Raw genomic sequence first — 26752 nt, 5'->3', positions numbered from 1 at the left:
ATAACAACTACTCAGGCCGGTGTACCATGTCTGTTCAAAATCCTATTTAAAAAAGTCTCCAGAGTGGTAAAAAAAATAACCCATATCAGATGCAAGACCACGTCATTAATATGCATTGATAATGGTCATGATAGAAGTCATACAATATCTTGATGATATTTGACTATTTACCAGGTTTGATTAAATTCAGTTTATCAATACAATCTCTCAGGTTGCAAAACACTCAAACAATCATATGCAGTACTACCTCATTTATGCATAATGAGACAGCAGAACTGTGTCTGTGCAATTTGTTTGGAGTAATCAGTAAAATAAACAATAAGACCCTGATCTGCAGGTGCATTATGCTACGGCAGATCAGGATCTTTGTTGCTTGCCATTTTACTTGACTTATAAGTGAATATATATGGCACTTCATTATAAGGTGGTTTCATTATATGGCAGTATACTCGATGACTCCCATGGAAAGCATTATAATGAGAGACTACTGTATATAAAAATAATCATACACACAAAGATAGCAGGTACTCCAATATATTTATAGCAAAATGAGCACATTTTTTAAGTGTAAAAAGATGTAAAGTTTGCTGTTCTCATGAATATTCTACCCTTATTAAGAAATTGTGCTGTTAACTCCTTTCTTTTTTTTCACTGCTTCTTCTTTCTTGTATCATTCACATATACTGTATTCTGTTAATCAGTGCCTGTCATATGGCATGGCACATGAAAACCAAGACTCTTTTGGGTACTCACAAACCATCAACTATGTCATGTTTATAAATGCAGCCTTTCCCAAAATTCTTATGATGAAAAAGGATAGAGTGAGGTAGATCTTTATATCAGACTATATGCTGGCAACTTGTACCCTGTTTAAACAGTGAACAGCTGTGATTTGCATAGCATCATGCTTAATGCTCTTGGGAAAACTACAAACACTGGGCAAATTATGCATTTAATCATCATTAAGGAAATTAAATGGCAAGGGCAGTCAGCCATAAACAACCACCAATCCCAGATTACTTAACCAGCTGATAATAGCTAGGGTGTTTTGGTGTTTGGTTGTCATTTGAGCATTGCTGTAAGAGAGCTAATTTGGACAGGTAAAGTACACAAAGTGGAACTATGAACAACCCAATTTATTTGATGTTAGGTCAGTCAAGATCTAAGCATTGTTGCAAAACACAGGCAATAACTATGTTCCTTCATCACCCCTGGCTGTTTATGCAGAAATTTCCTTATTTCTCATGAATATGCATAAACTTGTTTAACTAATCACGTGACCCTGAGTATATATTTCCCACCATTGTGACCCAACATGACCTTTCACACTGTTTGAATGGACCAATCAAAGATTCTCCTAGAATGGTTACTTTTTGATCCATAAAAGGAGCACTTTCACTGATCTGTAGGAGATTGCTACACTGCATTTTTTATGATGCACTTTAATATTTAAGATGCACAGTGGATAACTGCAATGATGCGATGCATGCAGAACAGAAATTATACCTTCAATGAGAATGTTTAATCAATTACTAGTTTGCGATCAGTGGTAACTTTTTTCCCCAAGTCAGATTCAACTTCATACATAAAAAACACAACCTGATTATATTGGAAGTTAGAAACAGTACTGAGGTGTACAATGTTAAAACACTACTGGGATGTGAGTGAAGCCCTGCAGCAAGCTAAATTTCTACATTCCTGGTTAATGGATATCGACTTGTGTAGCAGAGCAGCAAGGGGGACAATTACATATATTTTGCACATACTGCAAGCAACATATCAACATTAATCATTCTGGAGTATACATCTGTTGACAGTTACATTTTTATACTGCATGCCCTACATGACTGCAGGGATCAATTCTGAAAGTGACTAACATAAATAAACAATCACTGACCAATCAAGTCACAAGAGATGAAATGATTTTTTTCTCCTATTTCACTGCAGAGTACAATATGTTCTTGCAGCTGTTATCATTTTTCAGACATGTGAAAGGAAATGCTCCTAGATAGAGATATCACTAAGAAATTCCATTATAAAAGAAGTTTCTGACCACTCTTCAGAGCAATGGCCGATGTGGAAAGATGATTTTCAATGCTGGAAACAATAAGCAAGATATATGAGGATATTTGAACAACAGTACCATCTAGTCTCTGATGTGTGAGTGTGAGTGTGAGTGTGTGTGCTTGCATGTGTGTGTGTGGTGTATTAAATGCTTGAAAGAAAACATTTTTCATTTATTCCAATATGAATTTCCAGTATTATATTAACAACCTGAATGAGTAGATAACTTATTCTCAATTGTTACATATTAATTTGGAGTGGGGGGGCCCATGTACTTATTTCTCTTGGGACCAGAAAGCACTCTTTTTAATCTGAAACTTTCTCCACAAAACTACCTGCAAATCAAGTCAATAAACTTAAATACTGAAATTTTATGAATTTGTATTTTTATGCATTTTAATGTTGACAAGTCAATAAACAAATTATGTGCATATGACATTAATTAAAAACTAAGCATACAGTATGCATGCTTATAATCCAGACTTTTGATGCTGTACAGGTATTTGGTGTAGATGTTATGCCATGCCTGTCTATCAAAATGATCAGGCGTATAATTGACCACTTAGATGCCTATTCAGCAGTCTGCACTGCTACAGCCTGAGAGAAAATTATTCAGCTGAATTAATCATCTTTTATAGCCCTGCCCCATCTTTGGTCAACTAGATCTGTCACTAAGCACCACTCTGGTGGCCTAAGTGGCACAATGCCTCAGATGTGGGAGGTCATGGGTTCAAACCCTGACAGAGTTATACCAAAGACTTATAAAAATGGTACAAGCAATTGCCTCGCTAGACGCTCAGCACTAAGAGGTTAGTGTTAGGACTGGTTGGCCTGGTGTCAAGATAATGTGACTAGGTGGGACATGATGCTGCATGTCTGTGGCATGATGCCCGATTGCTCGACATCACTATAAACTGTCACAATGCAGACATTGTTGTGACATGACTGAAAAATTGTTAAAGCTACACTCAGGCTACTGGAGTGGTTGCAACAGAAAAATGGAGTGGTTGTTGTTGTTGTAGGGTTTAACGCCATTTTTCAGCACACGATAAGCTATACATGGCGGCCAGTATTAATGGTGGAGGAAGAACCAGGGAAAACCCTGGAAAGAACCACCGACCCAAGAGAAGCTACTGGCAAGCTTTCTCACATACCCACATTGGTCGAATCGGAGACTTAAACCCACGCAGACAGAGGTGAGATGGCAGTGATCCATAATGGAGAGCGCTTTAGACCACTCGGCCACTCGGGGGCCCTGAAAGATGGAGTGGCACAAATTTATTATTTTGAAAAATGGGGATAACCCATAAAATGCTGACCACACAGAGCCCATTCTTACAGCACAGGGCACATTATTTTGTAATGTTACATGATTATTATAACGCTATTGTGACCCACCTTTAACTTGGTTAAAAAAAATGCAAAGATCGCCCTGACTATTTGCAACAAGTTGCCCTATCTGCAGATGGAAATCTGTCAGGACAATAAATCTTTTGTACTGAGGTTAAGCTTGAATAACAGTCACTTGCACAATGAAGGTCACTGTGGCCTAAGTGTACTTGGGGTGGTTCCAAATTATGCAAGGAACACCCAAGTTCCATGATGAGCATATTAGTTCTCCTGCACCTTGCTTGGTTTGGATTGTTTTATGGCACTGCAACACTTTGAAGGCTACAATGTGCTGAGACTACCTACTGTTTAAACAGGTGAAGAAAAAGTAAGTCATGTAGCAAAAGTTGACCATTTTGTCTTTAACTGTGAAGGGGTGTGTCTATGTTGTTTAGAGTTTTCTTCTTTTTCATCTTCTCCTCTCCCTCTCTCTCACTCACTTTGAAAACAAAATCTGTCTTTCTTCTCAATTTAATATCACACATCATAACCCACTCTGAGAGATTTAAAAGGACTGACCTGCCAAGATAACATTTAAGCCCAATGGCTAAATCAGTAATCATGATACAATAGTCCTCAACAGGATGCCATATCAACACTCTCTCCATGTCATTCCTTTAATAACCAGCTCTCTCCATATCACAGAGATGCTTATCAGAATGACTGCTATCAGGTAGATGGGTAATCAATACAATGAGACTTTAATTCAATTGCCCCCTAACCTCTCTGCAATCTGTTGGGCAATACTGACAGTTCTCTCATGTTCAAGATAATGCCACATTCCTTCTCTGAAATACATAGCTTACAATCATTTCTGTTTATCAACTGTTTGAAAGCATTATAGATCTTTCATGCATGATATCACTGGCAGCCATATTCAAGGTAGCCTGCTGACATGTTTGCTATTGATTTTATATTTTGTTTATAAGCTGAAATTGTTTAATTTTGTTAGATCACAAGAAGATATTACAAAACATATAAACAGAAAGAATACATAACATGCTTTATGTCAGTTTCTTATTTATGTGCCAATATTTGCCTCAGTTTGAAGAAGGCACATTTTGGCAGCCTTATATAGGAGAAACTGTCTAGTTGTCTACCATCCAGGTAAAAAGGACAGAAAATGATCAGCTTGGGATCTTAGTGGAATCTGACAAGTGGGTGATGCTAGTGATTGTAAGAGTCATCATAGTACATATTATGAAAATTAATGCAATGTTTTTAATGTATTGGCAAATTTTATATCTTGATACAGCTGTTACTTATTTACATATGGTATATATTTTACAAGGTGAATTATATATTTCTGAAAGACTACTTGAAACTGACATCTGAGTACACTATAGAGTAAGACATGACTGGTTCTGCAAGCACAAATGAAGTCAAAGTAAGACATGACTGGTTCTACAAGCATAAATGAAGTTTCAAGTAAGACATGACTCGTTCTACAGGAGTAAATGAAGTTTCAAGTAAGACATCACTGCTTATACAAGCGCAAATAAACTTCCAAGTAAGGTGTGACTGGTTCTACAAGCATAAATGGAGTTAGAAGTAAGACATGACTGGTTTTACAAGCTCAACTTCTGGTAATTATCTACTGCTTGACGACAGAGTGTAATAAACCAGTTCTGGTAACTTATCCACACTAAAAACTGTGATAACGATAACTACTTATCCCAATCATACACCTGAATAAATGTATTCCACAGTTTGGTCATAAAATCTCTCAGCCAAGGATCAGTGGTCAATAGATCGGTTTTGTGGCAAGTTTTATAGCTTATGGACCAATACAAAATTAGAAAAGTGCATTTGAGGACAATGTGCGAACAACAGTGCTGCAAATAACTGGTTTAAGGGAAAGGGGTAATGGCCATTTCTCATTTTTCTCTATAATTAGTGATACTGAACTCCATGGAGGTCATAGAATCAGACTTATCAATTAAAGTTCCCAATCAGCTATACACTTCAAATTTAAAAACACTTTTCAAAAACCATTATCATCATTGCAGGGTGAAGAAGGACAACTATTTATTTTCATGAAAGAATAAAAATGGAAGATGGCAACATACATGCTGGGAAAATTATGCACAAGCTCATAATTTCCTAGGGTCAATTTTTTTTCTTTTCCTTATACAGGTTTTCTCTCTGCAATTCAAAAACAATTTTCAAATTTTGAAACAAGCCTTTTTTTTCTTAAGTTACCTGAGTTTCCATGACATAAAATCAGATTTCATTTTGACATGGCACACTTAATACTGCAAAATACATTAATACAAATGATATATAAAAATATACAGTTAAAATTTAAACTGACTGAATTTGTCAATGAATTTTATAAAATTTACTTCTGTCCATCTAGTTTCAGCAGAGAATGCAAATATTCTTATAAAAAGTGTTATTAGGTACACCCAAAGATAGGAAAAATTTGAATGTTTCCATCATTCAAATCAATCTGAAAATGTTGGTTGGACTTAATTTAAGAGAATAATTTATGAGAGATCAATGAGATAAAGACGTTAGCCATGATTCAAGTACCACTGAGATGAAGTTCATTATTATTTTCTTTTATTCTCTGCCAATGATACTGTACTGTTTTCAGCAACCTGATGCTTTACAAAGCTTACTGAAGCCGCCAACAAAATGTTGCAAAAATTAGGTCACTGAGATAAATATTAATACAACAAAAGTTATGATTGTCAGATGTGTACATCAATGTCTAAATGTGTCAGTCTTTAATGATGAAGAGCATTTCTTGGTGTAAACCTAAGGCCCGCCCCCCCCCCTCCAAAGTGTTTCCTATTGCACTGGTTTTAAAATTAAGGTAGGTATGTATGTAGTTTTTTTTTATATAAAAAAAACATAACATATATATTATAATGATTAGTATATATAATTTACTAAATGTTTCAAGTACTGGGCTAAAACAACTCAATTTGATGCACAAATAAATTTTGAGAATTTTCTTAAATTTTATTTTTTCCCGTAGGAAAAAGTGCAAGGGTTGGCCCCCCCCCCCCCCGCGCAAAAAAACAAAAAAAACAAAAAACTGTGATGGTTGGCCAACAGGAAACACACTTTTCAGGGGCCTTATCACTGGTAACTGACTTAACATACATAGGTGTTATTCTGAGTTCTAACTGTAAATTTAATGTCACACAAAAAAATTGGCAATGCAAACCATAAAGGTAATCTATACACAAACTATTTGATAATATAAGTATGAACAGAAGTGTTATTTTCATACTTATTGCCAACTTCCTTGACCGAGAAGGTGGGGGTTGAGACTCAGAAAGTGTGTTTTAAAGTCCCAAGAGGGGTCAGTGCATGTGACCCCAAAAGGTGATGTCATACAACTGAGTATACGCAATATTTACTCACATGAAGCTATAGAAAATAACTGGAAATTCAATTATGAATAAAATAAAAGATTCTCTTTGAAGCATTTTAAAACAGAAAATAGTGATAGATACACACATATACACATGCACTGCACGCACGCACACAGACACACACATACAATCACAACAACAATGACTTTAGATAAAAAATACATAATGTTTCTGTCTTTAAAATCCAGTGGACAGATAATTAATGTAAACCAGATGTAGCGTTTGCTGTTCTCAGTCGTTGAGTAGAGTGGGCTTGAAGGTAATGCTAGTGACATCAAAGGACAACAAATGGACAGAACAAGTTCTTCCTTTCTATGAACTGAAACAAGAATATTACAATCAAACTAATTAGAGTCTGTACATGTTTAAAAATAAAAATAAAAAAACCAAGCTTTTGCACTCACAACAGACTAGATGGTACTGTTGTTCAAACTCTATAAAATAAAGTGTTTATTATTTTAATTATTTATTTATTTATTTATTTATTATTATTTGGCCAAGTGGTCTAAAGCGCTCACAGTTATGGATCACTGCCATCTCACCTCTGGCTGCGTAGGTTTGAGTCTTGGATTTGGCCAATGTGGGTATGTGAGAAAGCTTGCCAGTAGTTCCTCGTGGGTCGGTGGTTCTTTCTGGGGTTTTCCCAGAATCTTCCTCCACCATTTATACTGGCCGCCATATATAGCCTATCTTGTGCTGAAAAATGGCATTAAACACTACAACAACAACAACTTCCCTGAATATCTTGTTGAATTTTTCACAGCAAAGAAAATTATCTTTCTACATATGCATTGCTGAGGGAATGCCAAACATCTAATGGCCACAATACTAGAATCTTGAAATGCAATGGCCACAATACATGTTGTTAGAATGTTTAAACATGCAATGGCCACAATACATGTTAAAATTTATAAACATGTAATGGCCTCAATATATGAAAAATGCAATGATCATGAGATGTTAGAATCCAGAACGACTAACACTGATATCATGTTTATAGTATGTACAAAGAATAAAATGCTCCCCCTTGCTGCTCACTGTGCTTCTGAAAATCAAATTTCATAAAACTGGAGTTCTAAAATTTAGTTTTGCTTGACTTTGCTGGAGGCTCATCCTGCAGTGAATCACATCTGTATTTCAACACTCTGCCCTAAAGCAGTAATCACACGTCCACGCTATTCAACCACCGAAATAATATATGGAGTAAAATCCTACTTAACGAAACTTGCAGCAGGTCATGAACTAGCCAATAATCTTTAAGAAAGATTATTTAAACATCATGAAGAGTGATAACTTTTGTTTTTTCAACACAAATTGCTTTGATTTACCTAACTTTAAATGATATGGGTTGTTCCACTTTATGTACTTTACAGGTGCATATTAGCCTAATGGGTTCTCCCACAAAGAATAGCCATGGCATCTCAGTTGGTAAGAATCAGATGCATAACCCAAGGGTTGCAGGTTTAATACCTGCTCAGGCCTGGAGTCAGGGTTGGTTGCCTTGGCATGTCCATGAGAAAGATACTTATCGCTTATTTCCTTGACATGATATAGTCAATAATGTTGTAGATGTTGTTAAAAAGCAAGAAAAACCAAGACAAAAAAATCCTCCCAAAGGATTCTTAACACTAAATAACCTTTGTTCTCATTCAGTTATGTAATCTCTGCAAGGGCATTTGTTTGTCTCTGACCAACTCAATACTTAATCACTTCCATGAGAAACAACTAGATAAAACTGCCCCAAGATAAAAGTTTTTCTTGAGCATTAGGCACAAATGTTGACTGCTAATACAGGTTACAGGCATATGGTGTCAAAAAAGGTCTCTCTTGTGCTATTTGTTAAAAAAAAATATGATTACTGAAAATCATGTTTTTCTAATACTGTTTTTTGTATTTATTTGAGATTTGTTGTCTTATGGCATAGCAACACAAGTAAGTTATTTAGCGCCAAAGCAATTGGTGTATAGTGCTTTTCCCAATATCTATTTTTGATATGGTTTACTCACTATCTTTATATGGTAAAATATGAGGTTTCATGGTGCAACTTGGATGCCAAAAACATCTGAATTTTCGTTGGGAAATTTTTAAACTGTAAAACTGCAGACTTAGAATGTAGCCATATACATGTATAATGATCTAGGAAGCAGTGCTTTAGAGCAATCAAACAGAACATAATGGTGTAAAATTACAAAATTAGCCAGTGGTATTAAATCGGTTTTTATTAATAATTTAACAAATCTGCAAGATGGTATTAGGCTATAAAATCTCAACGATAGTTTCTGGTCTTCATTTTTAACTGAGACAAACCATCAAAAGGATCATTCTGCCATTGAAAAATATACTCAAACGAGTCGAAGATTGATGCATTCAGACTTAGCTTTTTGACTTAGCAGTTGCATCAAAACTAGTTGCATGCAGAGTATTCAAAACTGATTTCAAGTTTGAAAAATACATTGATTGTGCCATATATATACCAGCTTATAAGTTGAGACAAACTGCAAACAACAAAAATCCTGATCTGCTATAGCATAATGCATCTGCAGATCAAGGTCTATATAATGTGCATTGTTATACTCTCCTTAAGAGGGCCTCAAGGAAGAATAGTCCTTGACTAATGAGTTACCCTCTATAAATAAAGCATTATTATTATTATTATTATTATTATTTTTATTATTATCTTGTTTGTTCCATTGATACGCCTAAAAAACTGCACAAACCCATATCCACCCCAGTGCATGATTCCATGGCTGATCTTGGTCTATACAGTTTGCAGCTGGACTTATCTTATGAGCGAGTACGTACGGTATTCCTTTCACAAACAGACAGCCTTGACCTGATATAAAGCTGGATCCCAAAAACTTAAAACTGAGTTCCGAAGATTTGAAAACATAAATACAATTCAAAGAACCTGTACACTGTGTAATCTAAAATCAAATCAAAGATGAATATCTCTTTCCATTTGTATCTCTGAGTAAAATTCACTACCATGATATTACTATATTATTCTCATTAGAAGAATTAAAAATTCTTGACCAAACAGCAAATGGATTAGTAAATCCATTGGCCAAATCTATATACATTGTTACAGATACAAGAAACATGATAATTCACAGACTGTAAATAAATAATGATAGGTTCTTGCAATTTGTTAATGTTTATTCCTTGCCCTTCTCACCGTACACATACTGTATGATGTTACGCTATGGTGAAAAGCCGACTTTGTGTTTTGTGCCAACAAAGAATTCGAACTTGATAAAATCAAGCTCTGCAAACTTGGAAGCACCAAGGGATAATTTGAGAACATTCACAACCGAACAAAACATATAATCAGAAATCCCTAGAGATGAAAAAATTATTTCACTTCAAAAATAACTTTTATCTGAAGATCAGTCAAGAGGCAGAAAACATAAATGCATTCATTTTCATTTATAAGAAACAATTAAGTGGGGCAGGAGGAAATAGGTGACCTTACATGACCAGTCATGGTTAGGGTTTCTTTTCAACTGAATAATTCAATCTGTTGCTCCTCCACCAGTAATCAACTATCCCACCTAACAATTATCAACATACCTGGTGATTATCTGATAATTATTGTGATGTGAATCATCTGACAGGGTTCTCCATTGACACCAAGTCTGTTTTCATTCTTTTCGGGGGGGGGGGGGGGGGGGGGAGGGGATATGTTAACTCTGAGTGGCAATCCAAAAATAATAAATAATAACATGGCAATATGATCTTCAATTACAATTCATTAAGTAATGTTTCTTTTCAAGCTTAATTATATATGACTTTATAAGCAACTAAAGAATGAAACAAATACATGTTCTTCAAATCTATCCATTTACTTGAAAAGTAAAAAAAGAAGATTTATAAAAATAACTAATTTGCTATATTCATAAGCTGGCAAAACATAATTATTTAAAAAGATTTGTTTAATAATCTAAAAGTTTTTACAAACCCTAAAAAAATAATGAACTATTGTCAGATAACAACTCTTCTTTTACCAAGTGCTAACAACAATTTAACTTACTGCAGACGGACAGATGCTACTTAGAGAATGGCTAGTTATAAATCACAACTTTAAGGAAGTATAACATTTTCATCAATTGAACATTGAAAATTAATTCCTCAAATTATTTTTTTTCTTACAAAAAATTCACACAGGTGCAAAAGAATATGGAAGTTGGTTTACCTTTCATCATCAGAAGTTATGCAAATATGTCATATATATATATATATATATATATATATATATATATATATATATATATATATATATATATATATTTCATACAAATCTTACAATTCAAAAATATAATGATTCACTTTAATTCAGTTCTGGCAATCTTTTAACCTGCTAGGATTTAAATTCAATGCTTTTTATTCAAAATCAGTACCTATATTCTGATGGAAAACATGTCACTTACAGGCATGAACTCCATAAAAATCCAGCACACGATACTGCCAATGTTTACTTCAATTCTAGTGAACTTAAGTTTTGTTTGTGATGTTTCATGTTTTGCACCCCATTTTCCTTGACATAATGATGTAGGAGTACCATATATACTTGCTTATAAGTAAATGTCCCATTGCAAACTGCACAGACCCCAATCTGCCATAGCATAAAGCACTGGCAGATCTGGGTCTGTGCTGTTTGTTAGGAGTAATTCAAAGAATAAACAAGTCAGACCATGATCTGCAGGCACATTATGCTACAGCAGATCAAGATATTTGTTGTTTGCAGTTTAACTAGACTTACAAGTGAGCACATAAGGGGGTTCTTTCAAGCACAGTTCATCACTTGAGAGTAAATTTTCCCTGAACAAAATAAACAAATATGGATAAAACAAAGATTTTTTATTCCTACATAATCCTCTATAAATCTAAAGCATAAATACTCCTGTTATGCCCCACCTTTAAAATCTCATAAGAGTCCTACTAGCCATGGCTGGATTTGATCCAGGCAAGAAAACCCTGCCTTTAAAATCTTATACGAATCCTACTAGCCATGGCTGGATTTGATCCAGGCAAGAAAACCCTGCCTTTAAAATCTTATACGAATCCTACTAGCCATGGCTGGATTTGATCCAGGCAAGAAAACCCTGCCTTTAAAATCTTATACGAATCCTACTAGCCATGGCTGGTTTGGATCCAGGCAAGAAAACCCTGCCTTTAAAATCTTATACGAATCCTACTAGCCATGGCTGGATTTGATCCAGGCAAGAAAACCCTGCCTTTACAATCTTATATGAATCCTACTAGTCATGGCTGGATTTGATCCAGGCAAGAAAACCCTGCCTTTAAAATCTTATACGAATCCTACTAGCCATGGCTGGTTTGGATCCAGGCAAGAAAACCCTGCCTTTAAAATCTTATACGAATCCTACTAGCCATGGCTGGATTTGATCCAGGCAAGAAAACCCTGCCTTTAAAATCTTATACGAATCCTACTAGCCATGGCTGGATTTGATCCAGGCAAGAAAACCCTGCCTTTAAAATCTTATACGAATCCTACTAGCCATGGCTGGTTTGGATCCAGGCAAGAAAAGGTTAATATCACTCTTTAAGATAACAGACATGTTTACCATTGTTGCTATGTATTTCATATTAAAAATGGCTAAACAAAATTCATTTGCAAGCTTAGATGTATCATCATCAATAATGTCCTTGATATCTATATGTGGGTGTAAAATTTGAAATCTGAAAGCATGTTAGTGAGAAAGATCCATAAATTCTGTTCAAAATTACCTATCGGACAGATATGTATCATGGTTTATCAGTCTGCAGATCAAAGCAAACTGCATTTACCTTGACACTGATGAAGTTAGATGATCAGCCATGATAGCTGCAGGTTTCACATTTCCCAGTGCTACAATTTCAAAATATCTACATTATAGTTACCTGCTTTATTCTCTTACTGACTCTGAATTAATCAACTATACATAGTTGTGGGACGAGTAACTGCATTCATACAATTTTGCCAAACATGGCATCCAGCTATGCCAAAAAGGGCAATAACAATCACAGCAAGAGGTCCAAGTGGGCATCATAATGTTCATGTAAATAAGTTGACCATTTATGTAAGCAGCATTATGTAGTAATCTAAGAACACTTGCTATGTAAACTATCTCCCAAACTTTGTAACATGTTGATTTTACATATTTGTAAGGCATACTTAACATGCACACTTTCTCATTCATAATAAATATTATCTACAATGCTGATCATAATAAATTTAGAATATAAAAATATTGCATCAAGAGTGGTCAAGTCAAACAGATGCAAGATCACCTCACTAATTCACATGGATCATATTAATTATCAAACTTGTCTAAAATCTTGATAACATCAGCCAATACTTTAAGTTTTAACAAAATCGGATCAGAAATATGGCCTTCAACATTGGCAAGAATCTCAGACATTCTATCGCATGATCCCCCATCAAAGTGCATGAACCTCAATTGTTAGCAAACACATCTGAGATCTTGAATATATATTCAAGTTTAATAAAAAATCTGATTAGAACACACACCTCAAGAATGGTAACATGGTCATACAATCAGATGCTAGATTACTTTATAATTATGCATGGAACTAGCTCATTACTGAACCCATCAAAGATCTCGATGATATAAGTTTAAATGTCATGATTGATAAAAAATCAGAGGAAAAACATGGTAGGTAGAGGGCTAATCAGATGCAAGATCACTTCATTCCTGTGCATGGAATTTACTTATTATTGAGCCCATCCAAGAACCTGATAATATAACTAGACATTCTATGTCTAATCAAATTCAGAAATATGGCTTCCAGAGTTATAATAAGCAAAGCCAATTAGATTCAAGATCACCTAATTCATATTCAAGGATTTCGCTCACTATCACACTTAACTAATGACATAAACCCTAATTCACGTCTGCCTAAAATCAGATCAACTAATGATATAAACCCTAATTCACATCTGCCTAAAATCAGATCAACTAATGATATAAACCCTAATTCACATCTGCCTAAAATCAGATCAACTAATGATATAAACCCTAATTCACGTCTGCCTAAAATCAGATCAACCAATGATATAAACCCTAATTCCACGTCTGCCTAAAATCAGATCAACTAATGATATAAACCATAATTCACGTCTGCCTAAAATCAGATCAACTAATGATATAAACCCTAATTCACGTCTGCCTAAAATCAGATCAACTAATGATATAAACCCTAATTCACCTCTGCCTAAAATCAGATCAACTAATGATATAAACCCTAATTCACGTCTGCCTAAAATCAGACCAACTATTGATATAAACCCTAATTCACGTCTGCCTAAAATCAGATCATCTAATGATATAAACCCTAATTCCACGTCTGCCTAAAATCTGAATAGCAAGAAGCAATTGTTGACAACAATAAATTTCCTTGACTCTAATAATTAGCCAGTTGAATTAAAAATCTCCAAAGCGCAAACATTTGTCAATAAGTGTTTAAATGACAATCATAATGGGCACCAAGTTTAACAGTGTTTCATATAAGAAAAACTGCAAAACAACTGCATTGACAAGATTTCGTCACATACTGTATTTAGTTCTAAGCCAAAAATTACAATAACTAAAATCAATGGCATCTGCAAAGTTGCATGGCATTTCAATGAGAAATGTGAGACTTGATATTTTCACAAAATTCTGTCATACAATACAGCCAGTTACAAGTCAAACAAGGTGATAACTCAAAATAGAATTGTTGGAGCATAGTAATTTGCCGATATGCACATCTTCTGATGATGACTATAATATGTACCAAGTTTCATAGTGAAATCTGTAATGAGACTAAGTTTTGTTCACAAGATTATTCCATTCACTATAAGTCTAAGAGGCAGTAACTCACAAAAATTGCTGGAGCATCTTGATTTGTCAATAAATTGGACCCCTCCCATATTCTGAGTGAGCTGTCCAGGCATTATTTAAGTTGACTGAAAGAAACCCGGAGTGTACCACAAAATGTGGCATTTTCAGTCTGATGTTCTTGAAAGACACTGCTAAATTATTAATATTCAGCTCCATACTGGGCTTCCAGTTGTATCTCTCACCACCTTTTGAAAATCGGTTGCTAAAGGTTCTTGATTATTAAACCATGTATTCTGGTCAAATGATTTCAACTGGGCATATAACCCAAGATGGCTGAGTGGTTTAGTGTGACTGCCTTTACAGATCACCCACACATCTCACCTCCATCCACATGGGTTATAGTCTTGACTCAATGTGGGTATGTGAGAAAGCTTTCCAGTAGCTTCCCACGGGTTGGTGGCTTTTCTCCAGTTCTTCTTCCACCGAATATGCTGGTCACCATGTATAGCCTATTTCTAAAAATGTTGATGAACCCAACAAAATCCAGTCAAAGAAACATAACAGAAATTATGTACCATAATTAACTTTAACACGTCCATAATATTACGACTGGATTATTTTATTAAACTTGAAGCTAATCTATTTTTACTTATTAATATTAGATAAGACCAGTGCCTCCCCAAGTTCATTTCTGTTGTCAACAATGAAAGAAAAACAGAGATTTTATCAGTGTTCAGACAATGATACAATGAAATACAAAGTTACATAAGAACATAGAGAAAGCACTGATTTTAATGAAATCAAAACATAACTTATGTAGACAAGGTCACACATAATTTGATTTATGAAGTACGGTTTTAAGAGGCAAATACATACAGAATTTTTTAATTTAAAATATACACATTTCAACATTGCATCAAAATAATAATAAACTAATATGACCCTGTTTGGCAAGTTGATTTCAATTTGAGTTTAGTGATCTTTTTTTAAAAAGCTACTTGCACTGGGTCTGTATCTATTTCTGTTAAGTACTGACCACAATATTTCCCAAGTTTCATTTCAATCCATCAAATTATTGGGACTTGTTGCACTAACAGGATTCAGCTGCAAGACAAAATGGGCAATAACTCTAAACAAATATGAAGGAGCAAAGTGATTTGACGATATGTGCATCATCAGATAAAAATAAAACATCGGGATACGATGTGTTGACAAAAACTATCATGCACTGTCATCAGCTACATCACAAAAAGGGCAATAACTCTAACAAAACTGTGGTAGCAGAGTGATTTGTTAATAGTTGCATCTTCAAGTGATGGCCATAATAATTACCAAGTTCCAAGGCAATCCATCCAAAATTGCAGAACTCACTGACCTAAAAAGAATGTGTACTGGATGGATGGAAGTATGGACATAAGGAATACGATATAACCCTGCCTGTATTGGAGCAAAATACAATAAAAACAAATATACATTTTGATATGGTATATATGCTTAATTAAATGATTCCGATATTTAACCCACTGGAAGGTTTAACAATATTTTGCAGTACATCTGAGTTAAGATAAAACATACTCATACTTGGCCCCTTGAATTCTAAATGTTTTAACCCCAAGTAAGCAGTCTCTTGCCTGGAACTACCATATATACTTGCTTATAAGTAAACAAAAACTGCAAACAACAAAGATCTTGATTTGCTGTAGCATAATGTGCAGATCAGGGTCAATGTTATTTGCTTTATTGATTACTCTTAACAAACTGTATAGACCTAAATCTGCTGGCATTATGCAACAGCAGATCTGGGTCTGTGCGGTTTGCAGTTGCAATTGTCTTATAAGCAAATCCAGATGGTAATGTAGATTTTTGTTTGTTGATTTTAATGGCACTTTTAACACATTGGCAATAGTATGCAAAGGAAATGAGATCAAAGTACTTTTCCCAAAGATACACCTAGATATCTAACCCAGGCTGGCCTGGAAGTGTATCATATGTGCAACTCTTGAATTACGCTTCCAACCTAACATAGTAGAATATATGTTAAAGCCAGGTAATTCAGAGCAATTTGACACTTTTTGTTTACCCAACAAAAGACTTGCTGATAAAGGCATTAATGCCCCAACTTCCAGATTATGTCAAAACCTGTACTGTACAAACAAAAGGTCCTAGCCCCCCTGGCTCCTTCACTGTTATGTCTTGTTGGCATCATTTCTCAAACTCTCACCCCCTACTTTACATCAAAGCTGTAAAAACAATGGACTACTTAGGCTGCCAGCAGACACAATGACTATTCTTACATCAAACATCCTATAATCCCCCTGGGCAGACAAAATCTACCCTAATTATCAGTACATTGTGGGTGAAGATGAAATCATCAGTATACTTTAATTAGACAGTAAGTATATATTGACTTACTCGGACTGACAGATTAAGTTCAAAACCAATTATGATCAATGGTAAGTTACTTATTAATAATACCGTTCTAGGTAATGTACATTTCTTTCTGCACCAATTTTACTTCCACTATAAAATTTGGATAGTTTGCCACATAGATGCTTTAGTGAGCTGAAAAACAATTCACACAATGGACTTAAATGTGTTGGAATATATTTTCTTTCCATGTTTCACAAGTACTATGAACTTTTTTTCCAACCAATTTCTAATGATTGTTAATATCAGGAAGTGACCAGGATATGAACAATTATACATGTAATATATTCCCAGTATGGTGCAATGACTTGCAGTTAAAGCATACTGCCACAAAGGTATGTTGGATACATTTTCCATGTTTGTATTACTACGTATTTTCCCAAGCCACTCAGATGGCTATTATCTTATATCCGAGTTCAGCAAAACCTTCCATTTTAAATTTTGTCAAGTACTATTACTAAGTGTAAACCTGTAATATTTTTTATAAATGTTCATTTTCTGTAACACTGGTTTCTTTAAAGCAAAAATGGCAAAATTTAGTTATTCAGCAATTGTTATTAACTTATTCAAAATAATCATTATTAAAATCAAATAAAACCAAAATACATGCCAAAGATCCAATTTTTGTAATTAATTGAAGTGTGTAAACTTTTTTATCAAAAGTGCATCACAAATTCATGCAGAAATTATATTCTCCGCTGAGAAGAAATATTAATAATATAGAGACAAATTGCTAAATACGACATCAGGATTTTTTTAATACAATTTATATATAATGAATCTTTTCATAAAAACTATTTTTGACAATTCTGACAGTAAGTGTCCTCTCCTGAAAATGTCCTATGCTGCTAAAAGCAACATACTTTTTAACCATAAATTGCAGGCATTTCAAGCCCGTGTTTGGGGGTTTGTTTTCTTTTTAATTTTATACTAAAGGAAAATATTGACAAATGACCATATTATAAAGATACACAATGTCCTATTTCCTATATAAAAGAAAAAGAAATACGTTAATCATCAAAAAGGTATGTTGCTTGTACATTCTGTCCTTGAACACATTGTGTGTTGGTTACAAGGCATTGCCAATTATTTGCCCTTGATTTGGGTGAACAAACTAAGTCATGGCATTACTAATTATTTTCCCTTAATTTGGATCAAACCAACAATCAGCTATACCTAAATATGGTCGGACCACAATCAGCGGCGAACAATATACAATTAGATAATATACTTATGCACAGGACACATCAATGATTAGTTGCATACATGTAATATTCTAATTTTATTGAACTGGGGAGCTCGTCCGACTTTCTTTGACGCGTTAGTTACATTTTTAAAAATGATTATAGAATTATAAAATTATATAAAAAAAATTGAATGCCGTAAAATGCAAATCGTTGTCAGGATAAAGAAAAATCTACATCAAGTAAACTTTCTCTCTCCTGGATAAATATGTGACACTCGTGGACATTCAAGTTCCAAATGTTTTTAATCTTTTGTAGAGCTATACGGACCTGACCGATCACATCGTGTATATGAAATAGTTACGGGGCCCCAACAGTAGAACGACTGAGGAAAGCGTTAACATATGGCCTTGTCAATTTCAACCGGAATTCTTAATATAAACTTGTTTAGTTACTTTGCCAATGGTAGTTAACGATGTCCGATCTTACGCCGAAATGAGAAGTTAATGCATGATCAAAACCCTGGACGGATTTGATTAGCTGATACTTTTAATTAATACTTTTTACTACCACTAAAATTTGTCAGCATTTCCATTAAATCGGACGTCTTTAGTAGTAACCACACATTTTATTATTCACTATGGACGGATACAAAGAAATCCTGCAAAAACTAGTATTTTATTATACGGAGGCTTAAAAAATACATAAATTTAATATAAAATGCATAAAAGTATTGAGTGTAATGTATGTTTATAAGACTAAATAACAGGTATAAATCAGCTCTGTATCAACACACACACACACACACACAACCGGATATAATTTCTTGCTTGATTAGTTACATATTAAGATATACTACGGCGATTTTCAGCTCTCATCTGGCATTTCCACCATCTGATTTAAATTAAAACTCGGCCCCTAGCCATTTGAGTAATATGTCCTTCTTACTGGACCCTTCGGCAGTTTATTTAACAGAGCAAAAGGACTGCCTTTCTCTTCCTGAGAACCTGTTCTTTCTGCACTTTACCTGAGCGACCTTTAACCCCTATCTGTGACTGGAGGTGACAGTGATAAAGTTTGTCTGCTACCTTATACCAGTCATTTGTGCACTTCAAAGAGTAGAGGCAGCGTGGAGTGGCCCACGGTAACGCAATAACAGACGAGTTTCAAGCTAATGGTGACAACAGTCGAGCATTCGCACAGTTAGTACGTTTGTACATACATTTGTTATGAAGGGTTATGACAGTGTGGCCGTGTTTTTTCTTCTTTCTGCTAGAAAACGGTGGCACAACTTCCCACAACACAAATACTTGTGATTTGGCAAACCAATGAATTGAAAGTCAAGGCGAGGTTTGGTATATAACCGAGTATTTCGCCCATGTGATTTTGAGGAATGTGTATGTGTACAAAAGACATCTTCAACATAAACTGGAATATAACAGAATGAATGTTCGATGGAAATATGTGCTGGTTAATTTAAACCTCTGCTCATGAAATGTAGCCTCCATAAGGATTTAATATATACTGAGAGAGGGAGATACAATTCACATTGTGGAGTATTAAAGAGAAACTGATTTCAAAAGGTGGAATATATTACAGGTAACAAGTTACATGCTATATTTCTTATTCTACAATTTAAACATGAACTTTTTGACTTAATAAATATAATGTGAGACATTTACAATCATAATAATATAAGACAGTATAAATAATTCACAACCTATTTCTATCCAGAATTTTTTTCAACCTGGGATATAGACATTAACTCAGGTCAAAATACCTTCATGCTGAGCACTACATTTCTATCACCTTCATGCTGAGCTTCAATTCCTATCAGAAAATGATCTAGCATACATACTTGCCAGCCCAACACAAACAAAAAAGATTCTGAAGGCAGATCAGGATCTATGTTGTTTGTTATACATACATACGTACATACATACATACATACATACATACATACATACTAGAATCCCACTATAAACATTTATTTTCTTTGTTTAATTTGTTAATTGAGCAAATTCAAGGCCACTGACAAAATTTACTCTTATTATACATGATGCAATCAAAATAATTTCAACAAAATGCAATTTTTAATTTAGAAACATTCCCTTTTATTTAAAATATTCAACTTTGTTTTCTCTAGCACATGCATAAAGAACAAGAAGGAAACAGAAGACATTTTATTCATCAAACTTGATCCTCTTCATCAAACCAAACAATTTTTTGACCATCCACTATTACACAAAACATGCATGACAGTATAAAGATGTGAATATTGAATTTACTGTTATATATATATATATATATATATATATATATACACACACACAAACACACACACAATGATGACAAAAAAAACCTCATATTCCATAGTACTGATATGAAAACATACACAAGTTTCTTATAGCATGGCTTGACATTATTAATAGCAGTCATATGGGAAGACCCAGGGGTGTTGCTGGGGGGAGGGAGGCTTAATGCCATTATTCAAAATACAATAGTCTGTACATGGTGGCCAGTATAACTGGTGGAGGAAGAACCTTGGTAAGATCCACCGACCCGAGTGAAGCTACTGTCAATCTTTCTCACATACCCACATTATCCAGAGCCCAAGACTCGAAACCCATGCGAACAGAGGTGAGATGGCAGTGACTCGTAAAGGAGAGTGCTTTAAACCCCTCATCCAGCTGGGGCATAAGGATAGGGGGTGGGTTGGGTGGGGGGGTGATGAAAAGTAAAACCTTACAAGTGGTGATAACTTGTACAAGAAGGTTGAGTAATAACTTGTACAAGAAGGTTGAGTAATGCAACACTTTAATTTGTTAAGTCTGTGGTGGACATTTTGGCTTGTGTTAAATTCAATTAATGAAAAACAGACTGAACGGCAAAATGCAAAAATGTCCAATAGGATCTAAGCCATGTGATTTTTGTTGATTATGTTCGAAGGAATTGTAAATGTAGACAATAAATCAATAAAACAGGACCAAACATGGTTCAATGATTAATTTACAATGTTGGATAAGGGCTAAAAAAAAAAAAAAATGTATACATATGCTTCTGGTTAGCAAAAAAATGTGTTAATTTCCAGTTGGCCAACCATCCCCGTTTTTCTTAGCTGACCCTAGCACAGTTTTCCCTCAGGGTAAAATAAAATAATTAAAAAAATTAAAATTCCCAAAATTGATTTGTGCATCAAACTGAACCGGTTTAGCCAAGTACTTGAAGCACTTAGTACATTATATATATATATATATATATATATATATATATATATATATATATATATATATATTAGTCAATATATATAATGTTTCATAAAAAACCTACCTACATACCCCAATTTTTAAACCAGTGCAATAGGAGACACCTTTTTTGACTTTACCTGTCTGACCATACATGTTTTTTGAAGAAAAAAAACGGACAGTTCAATTCAGGAAGCAAATGACATTTTATTTTAGATTATGATTCATTTAAACCCTGCACCACCACCTCCACCCACCAAGTTTGTAGTGACCAACCTACCCTAATTAATTTCTGTCATGGCAACCATAACCACGTTTTTTAATGGCCTAAATTAATATTGACATTTACCAATTGTTTCTTATCAACAACAGAAAATTACTTGCATCAGAGAGGGTCTAGACCGAGTGGTCTAAAGCGCTCTCCGTTACAAATCACTGCCATCTCACCTCTGTCTGCGTGTGTTTGAGTCTAGGATTTGCCCAATGTGGGTATGTGAGAAAGCTTGCCAGTAGCTTCTCATGGGTCGGTGGTTATTCCTGGGTTCTTCCTCCACCATTAATACTGGCCGCCATGCATAGCCTATCATGTGCTGAAAAATGGCATTAAACTGAACAACAACTTGGATCAGAGAGGCCAATTTACCGGGTATAATTTTACTGTTTAGCAGTCCACATTTATAAGTCTCAAAGTAAAACCCTGACATTGCAGTGCCATAAAAGAAATTGTTTGGCTAGTATTTATATGCTTGACTAAGACAACATGGTTCCAAATGCAGAGAGAAGATTGGAAGAGACCAAATCATTCATTTCCTCCAGTTAAAGACACAAGTAAAATTGCTTGGTATTTCTACACAACACAAGTGCTTTGTAGAAATGGATCAGATAAAAGAGCAGTTTGCAGAAGAAGAAAAAAAACTGCATATTGAGGACCAGTCTGTTGTAATTTGCATTAATTCAAGATCAGAACTACCGAGATTTCTGTATCCTGGGGTACCCTGATGCGAACTCCTCTTTATTCACCAACAATAATCTTATTTGATCTGTAGGGAAGACTGTGTTGAGTGGTCACTGGTGTGTGTGTTACATATACATGTATTACTGTATATACATGCTAAAAGAGTGGAGCCAAATTGCAAACTAACAAAGATCCTAATATGCTGTATCATGATGTGCATGCATATTTGGGTCTCTGTTGATTGTTCTACTGATTATTCCGACTGCAAATTGCACAGATCTGTGTCTGTGTAGTTTGCAGTTGGACTAGTCTTAAAAGTGGATATATATGATACAAATCTAAGAAAAGCCAGATTACTAGACATTTATTGTCATCCTATATTATGTCTGATCATCTTTTGTCCTTGCTATGAAGTGCATTTTACCCAGGAGATATATCACATGTGCGTCTGTTGGTTGTCCCCTGCCATTTCATGAAAAACAAAGACAGTATCCACATTTCTTTTCATTCGTCTGTTGTTCACACTGATATTTCTGATATATAACTTGACAGCCCTTTGTGATAAAGGATGGCACTTGGTATATGTGTACATTATCAATAGAATATGTGTCTTTATATACCTAATTACTTGTCCTATCTTTCAGATAAAGCCAATGTTGCATACCACATTTGGGGTACAATCTTCAAGGCTGAAGTCATGGTCAATATTTTAAGTTTTCCATCATTCTTTATTGTCCATTCTGTCACCTTCAAACCAAAATTTAGGGATGAAACTTGCTATGATTCACACACCCTCAATGAAAAAGATGGATCTAGGGTTTAACCTCGAGATTATGCCATCAAGGAAATTGAGCTATTAGACCAAACTCATGAGAGTGGGTCCAACTGGATATTTTCCAAGTTGATTGATCATATTGTGTGCAGACATTTGATCACCCCTCTATCTGTATTATCCGCTCTAGCGGTGTACTGTATTATATAGTTTTGAATGGTTTCTAGGGGAGATTGGAGAATTTAGGTCTTTCTGTACACCAGGTGAAACCACCTGCAATCATGTATACATTTCAGCTACCATATCAACTCCCCACAACACAGATCTGAGGATACTCAAACAACCTTTGCTACCTGACAAAGTAAAAACTTATTTATTATACTATAATTACTATCTATTGATAAACATTTTTCACACCAGAAAGTAGTACAAGAGGGGTGCAAAACAGAACCTAATTCTTAGTCTTCGATATATTTTTTGCAGTACAATCCATACAATTACACATTTCTGTCTATAACACAAAATCATCAGTCGTGATGTACACTTTATTCAATTTTATGTCTGTCATGCACCAGATAAAAAAAAAAGCCAGCCTTGTTCAGTGTGTCATCACATGATACCTTTAAAACAAAATTTGTGAAGCCATGGCCAGAATTAAGAGAAAGACGCCAGCATCAACAAATACATTTTTGTTGTCATCCTCCAATGCTTCTTTTGGTACCTGAACAAATAAAACTCCACCATCCACCTTTAACAGAAATGCACTTAAGTATTACATATTTTGCAGACAGCAAGTCACATTTCTTGTCAATTTATAATTCATTACTTTTAAATATTAGGGTATAAAATAAAATATTGTTCTCAAGTGAGATTGCTTAGTACAATCTTCTGAAAGAAAAAAATTCTTTTTTTATGCATTAACATAGTTATTTTGAAAGGAAACCGCTTAATCCTTAAAGACTAATATGAACACTAAAGCAGCAGTGAATCTGGGACCAAAAATGACGTCTCATTTTCTGGTACGTTTATTAATTCGGTATATCAATGTAATCATTTCTGTCACATTGTTTTTTCACCGCTGAATATCTTTATATTAAATTTCACAAAATATATGGCCACCAAATAAACTTCTGGAGAAAAAATGTCAGTCAGATATTTAAAATCCATATTTTGGATTTTTAAGGTAAAAAGAATACACGGACCAATTCAAACATCTGAACTCTGCAGTCTAAAAAACCAAATCTGTGCTAATGAACATACAACACATTTTCTTTTTTTTTAAATTCTTTTTTATCGTAACTAGTGAAAAATATACAAACTAACAGCAATTATTCCTTCTTTCCAAGGATGAATCAATTCCAAAACACATAATTTGAATAAAAAAGTTATTTTTAAAAAAGCAAAATGGTGACTGAACAAATTAAAATTTCCTAAAATCATGATAAATTTCATATTGAAATTTTTCAGCTGTGTTATTTATTTTACAATGTGTTCGTCATGAATAATAAAGTGTTTTCCAACAAAGAATGAACATGCTTAAATCCATAAGGATCAGTTACAGTTGACCATTTTTACACTTTTTCTGATTTATGAATAATTATTGGTTAAAAATATAACTTCAAATTTGTGTATAAAAATCTTGCACAGTATTAATAAGACAATCTGAATGAAAAAAAATACAAAAACGTAATTATGAATTTTGAAGACTGCACAAAAATATAGAAGGTTAAAAATGATGTGCAGGAGTGAGTAAAGTAAATTCCTTTAATTCTTCAGATCTTACAAAATTAGTAATTCTCTTAGCTGTGAATAAATGAAATCAGTCCTAACATTACAATAACATCTGTAGAGTTCTTAAATCAAGTGTAACATTATTGTCTGCAATAATGTGAAGATTCTATATAAGAGCACATCCTGTCAAAGTCATGTGACAATAATGGATGTGATAATAACTGAGCAACGAAAAGCAAAACCCGCTCAGTGCAGGACGAAGCCAGCTAAGTCTGTTCTTGCCATCCTATTCTCATATTAAGTGATGCTACAATGGTTCCCGTTTTGGCATTCGATAACCACCACCTGTAAAGGTTTTGAAACACTGGTCTCCACTCCCAGCACCCTGGTTTGTAAATCTATAAAAATATCAATTTAGACACAGTAATCTTGTCATAACTTTTGTTAGATTCAAACTCGCAGTTTGGTCAATGTTTGTGTGATTGGCAAACATTGACAGTGCTCATAATAGAGACCTATTAAATAATTATGTAGTCACTGGTTCAGGCAATGATTTGTGCCATATTATATGCATTATACCAGCTCTGATAATGTAGTAACATTGACTCCTCTGAGAGCCCAGTTAACATTGTTCTATACAACCCCTCTTGGTGTTAAGTATGGGTCCATGGATGACAACATCTTTATCAAATATTTGCTTTCATTGATTCTTTTCTACCTTTGTCAGTGCAAGTGAGCTTGTCAAACAAACAAAACCGGTAACTTCAGGGTTTTATTTTTGTAAACTAAAAGTAAACTGAGGTGCTTTGCAAATTTATCCTGAATGAACTCTAACTTTCATCATGTTCGTGGCAACAGGAATATGTTTTTTGTTTTTTTATATGCTTATATCAGATAAGTGGATCCAAGTTTTCTGTGAATAAATTATATGTAATCTGATCAAAGGTTTATGTGAATAAATGGTCTCAAATCAAATGGAGTACTTTCCTTCTATACTTGCTTACAAGCCAAGTCCAACTGCAAACTGCTCAGACCCAGATCTGCCAGCACATTAAGCACAGGTCTATACAATTTGTAAGAATTAATCAGTATAACAAACACAGACCCAGATCTGACACTACATTATGCATTAGCTGATCTGGATCTATGTTTTTCGCACGTGGAACTAACTTATGCACAAGTACAAAGGATAGGTTTGAAAACAGCACACTTAACATCGACTTAATATTACTCCCATGACAGACAAAGGGGTCAGCCTAAAGTTAAGGGTGTGTTTGTCATATTATTTATAAATTTCAACCAATTTATGGAAAGTGGGCTTCTTACCATGTATGGACTTATCATCTGATGATTATGGGATATATTAACCATCTTGTTTATCACCACCTCAACCCCATCCATTCCCCTTTGGAAGGCAGTAAATATATTTAATATGTGCATGTATCCTACTTTTCCCAACTATTCTCTTTTCTAAACTAATAGATTTTATTTACGATGTGGACAATGATCAGAGAAATTCTAAGCTAGGCTCATTACATTTTTCTTGACCTTTCCCAATGAAATGTTGGAGCTGCTGTTTTTGTTTTTTATAAAATGATACTGCTTTCTCAGAACTCTGAGGAATTCCTGTTGTTATGGAGACTCTCAGATTATTGGATGAACTCACTTCTGTGTGAGATTTACTGCCAAAACTATCTGGGGCAATAAGCATGTGATAATAAATGTCAAAGAATGACATTTGTTTGTCCAGAC

The 26752-nt window shown here is 34.5% G+C and overlaps 2 protein-coding genes across 3 annotated transcripts in view; one reads left to right on the top strand and one right to left on the bottom strand.

Moving 5' to 3' along the window:
* LOC149803595 (U3 small nucleolar RNA-associated protein 6 homolog) overlaps window positions 1-26752 on the bottom strand; it is a 254661-nt gene that overhangs the window by 123676 nt on the left and 104233 nt on the right. The window lies entirely within an intron of this gene.
* Window positions 1-26752, top strand: part of LOC149803596 (uncharacterized) — a 43057-nt gene that overhangs the window by 11988 nt on the left and 4317 nt on the right. The window contains exon 1 of one of the 2 annotated variants that reach the window (XM_089953339.1): window positions 19400-19896. The exons of the other annotated variant lie outside the window; for it this stretch is intronic. The gene's annotated coding sequence lies outside the window, so the exon portion shown is untranslated. Of the gene's footprint in view, window positions 1-19399; window positions 19897-26752 lie in introns of those variants that run through there. 2 annotated transcript variants of the gene reach the window in all.

Source organism: Sinohyriopsis cumingii, chromosome 3, assembly GCF_028554795.1.
Source record: "Sinohyriopsis cumingii isolate HCF-2022 chromosome 3, ASM2855479v2, whole genome shotgun sequence".
In the NCBI taxonomy this organism is placed as follows: Eukaryota; Metazoa; Mollusca; class Bivalvia; order Unionida; family Unionidae; genus Sinohyriopsis; species Sinohyriopsis cumingii.
The sequence above is the reverse complement of the archived record's forward strand: the minus strand, read 5'-3'. Positions and strand labels throughout refer to the sequence as shown.